This window comes from Belonocnema kinseyi, chromosome 3 (assembly GCF_010883055.1).
Source record: "Belonocnema kinseyi isolate 2016_QV_RU_SX_M_011 chromosome 3, B_treatae_v1, whole genome shotgun sequence".
Lineage (NCBI taxonomy): Eukaryota > Metazoa > Arthropoda > Insecta > Hymenoptera > Cynipidae > Belonocnema > Belonocnema kinseyi.
Window position 1 is genome coordinate 23,277,147 of NC_046659.1, and position 3,815 is coordinate 23,280,961.

The 3,815-nt window shown below is 33.2% G+C and overlaps 1 protein-coding gene and 1 long non-coding RNA gene across 2 annotated transcripts in view; one reads left to right on the plus strand and one right to left on the minus strand.

Annotated features, from left to right (window-relative positions):
- LOC117170347 (neuronal acetylcholine receptor subunit alpha-7-like) overlaps positions 1-3,815 on the plus strand; it is a 1,604,403-nt gene that overhangs the window by 686,136 nt on the left and 914,452 nt on the right. The window lies entirely within an intron of this gene.
- Positions 961-3,815, minus strand: part of LOC117170349 — a 371,702-nt gene continuing 368,847 nt past the window's right edge. Inside the window, exon 6 of the long non-coding RNA XR_004466771.1 lies at positions 961-998. This is a non-coding gene — a long non-coding RNA (uncharacterized LOC117170349). The remainder of the gene's footprint in view (positions 999-3,815) is intronic.

The following is a 3,815-nucleotide window of genomic DNA, read 5'->3' on the forward strand; positions in this document are numbered from 1 at the left end:
AAGAGACATCTGAATCGATTTCAGCGGGAGGGAGAGACTTTTTTGAAGCATATCGTGACATGTGATGAAACATGGGTGCATCATTACACTCCCGAGTCCAAGTCGTCGAGTAAAGAATGGCGAAGGAAAGACGAAGCCGGTCCTGTGAAAGCCAAAACCCGTCTCTGAGACGGTAAGGTCCTCGCGACCGTCTTTTTCGACTACAGAGGAGTGTTGCTCATTGATTTCCTACATGATCGACGTACGGTTAACGCTGCCTACTACTGCCAGCTGTTGGAGGCAGCAAAAGCCGCTTACAGAAGCAAAAGACGCGCTAACCCCATCAGAAACGTCATCCTTCTTCATGACAATGCCAGGCCACATACGGCGGGTAAAACGAAACAAAAACTGGAGGATATGCATTGGGAAACCCTTGAGCATCCTCCATACAGCCCAGATTTGTCACCCTGTGACTATCATTTGTTTGCGCCCATAAAAGATGCACTTGGAGGATTACGATTTGACAACGATCAAGATGTTGAGGAATTCGTGTGCAATTGGTTGATGACTCGACCTCAAAGTTTCTACGAGCAAGGAATTAACAAGCTTCCAAACCGCTGGAAAAAATGTGTAGAGCGTGAAGGAGACTATGTAGAAAAATAATAAATAGTATTTTTGTATTGTTTTATAAATAAATAAATATTAAAAAAGAATTCCGGTTAATATTTGATTCACCCTCGTACTTCTATAACCATGAAACTTAATTTGCAACATGGATTCTCATTCAACAAATGATAATTTCTTTAAAATATTAACATTACCAGATTTACCAGCTTGAAACGTCATTACTGGTATTACTGGTAAAGCTGGAAAATTACCCGTCATATGGGTAAGGTCCCATCTCTAGTAGGCAGAACCTAATGAATTCGACATCTTCCAGACTAATGGTCGAAATTTTCATTTAATTAAAAATCGTGTCGATTTCGTTTCGGAAACACAGCTGTTTTCCCTCATCAAATCTGTATAACAAAACGTATTATAATTAAAACGGAGTCATATAATAAATAGAACGGAAAATATCAAAATATAATACCTTAAAACAGTGTCCCCAATCTTGGGAACTTTTTAAACTGCACTTGCGTCGTGCGACAACCCGATTGGTCACTGTTAGCGCGCTGATTTTGAATTATATAAAGATTCAGATTTAATATTTATAATAAATACCCAGTGGACATAACATTTTAGAACGTAATTGGAACGTCCTGAAAACGTTTCTTGGACGTACAAGTCAAAAGGCGTCCTTTGAACGTTTGAAAAACTGTCCTAAGTCTGGTCAAATAATGTTCTAAAAACGTTTTATGCTCGAAATAAGTCTTTAAAACGTCTCTGGAATATTGCATTTTTATGGAACGTTATATGGACTGACTTAGGAAATTTTCAAGCCGTCCTAAAGATGTTCTTTGATGCTTTTGCCCACTGGGTAATGATTGACAAATGCCCAAATAGAATTTTCCTAATCCTGAAATAAAATTTTGGAGTGACAGATACAAAAAATTCGATTTTAATAAAAAAGAGGTTATGAATTCCGAGTTAAGAGAAATAAATCATTTTTGTTTTTTCCAATGATTAATCTAGTCTCTCTCGAGTTTTAAAATTAAATTTTTGTTTATTTCAGATAATGTGACTTAAAATAACATCACTAAAATTACCAAAAATTAATTACAAATAATTAATTACTGCACTGACAAATGTTATAGCATACATTTTTTAAATAACTTGAAGAAGACCTAAATTACAATTACCAATTAATTATTGTATAAATATTATAAAATATATAATCATATATACAAATAATGAAAGAATATTCATACTATTAAAACTAATATTTTTTGCTTAACACTTAAACTTCTTATTACCTTTTTATTAATATTTTGAAACATTTAAAATGATGATCTGTTACTCCAAAATTCTAATTTAGGATTAAAATATCACTTTGGATGCATTTTTCAATCATTATTTATCATCAATATTAAATCTGAATATTTATATAATTCAAAATCAGCGCGCTGACAGTGACCAATCAGGTTGTCAGTGCGACGCAAGCGCAGTTTGAAAAGTTCCCAAGATTGGGGACACTGCCTTAAAACAGTTTAAAAAAATAGATTCTCTGTGACTTTCCCAAATTTGTGAGTTCCATGACCTTAGCAAAAAAGTAGAAAATCGAAAAAATATGGTTAGGTTCAAATACATAAATAGTGTAAAAATCGAAGTGAAATCAGATATGTTGATAGAAAAAAGTAAGAAAATTGACTGCATACCTGTAAATCGATCTTGAAATTTTGAAATTATATGGTGAAATTAGTAAATGTAGTAAAAAATAAATTTGTTTAGTGAAGACAGAGCAGAATGCCCCGTCTCCATCGTAAAAATCTTCTGACATCACACATGCGGAATTACAATGCAATCACATCGGGGAACGATACGTAGGTGTTGTGGGTTCAGCAAAAGTGACAAATTCCATAGTGTTATTTTGTACAAATTGTTTTTCTGAATTATATATTTCTTTTAATGCAAAATGAATGTTATTAATGTTTGAGATGAACCTAGAGAAATGTTATTTAGTTATAAATTCAACAATGTTATCGCAAGAAGTACTAAGCATGTAAAAAAATTAACTATAACGATTTAAACTTTTTGGAAATTGACAGCTTCAAAATGGTGGATGATTGGAGGACAAGTTGCTTCCTACACCTTAGCACAAGAAGAGCAGATTTACTTACGGTAAATACTAACATTGTTAGAATGTCTGGACTCTCTAAAATACATAAACAAAACTGCCCTCTCAGATCAGTTGTATCTTGCATTTATTCTCCTACTTATTACTTAGCCAAGATACTTAGCAAAATTATTTCTGATTCTTTACCACCTTATCCGTATAACATAAAAAAAACTCAATTAAATTTAAAGAAAAAATCCAAAACTTTAAAATACCTGACAATCATATTATGGTATCACTAGACGTCACATTACTCTTTACTACACAGATAACAATATGCGCTTACGGTGCGGGCACTAGTGTGAATAAACCATCACGTAGGTCACCAACATATGTGTCCGCATATGTGTCGCACCTCGTGCGAATCACACGCGTGCTGATGAAGTGCGAGGACGAGTGGATCCAGTGATGCTAGATCTGAAACGAGATGTGGTCCAATACTATGACAGGGCTATGTCCGTGTGAATATAGTAGGAGACGCTTTAAATGAGTGAGTTGCGCGCGCAACTCATTTCTCCTCTTCTGAATTGAAAACTCGAAGGTGCACGATTGCCCGTCGGAGCACTTCGGCGATTCTATTTACTTATATATCTATCTGCTAACTGCTTTGAAATAAATTGAGGAGATTGGGATTTTAATATCTGCAGATTTCGATGCTGACGATTCTCATGATTTGAATAGATCGCGCGTCTCTTGATATGCGTATATTTTGAAAATTAATTATTTTGATGAAAATGTAACTATTTTGTAAAAAAAGTCCTCTTCTCTATCAAAAGTTCAACTACTTTGTTATAATTTTTTTATTTATTTGAAGGTTCATCTGTTTCGTTGAAAATACATTTTTGAAACTGACAATTAAATTATACCATTTTTGGTTAAAAAATCATGTATTTTGTTAAAACTTTGTCTTTGTAGAAATTAAATTGTTTTATGGAAAATTTATACTTTTTGATTAAAAATTACATTTTTCGTTTGAATTATCAACTATAAATATTTTTTGGTTGTAAGTCGTTCTGTTGTAAATGCAACTATATTGTTAAAAATTAAAACCATAATTTTT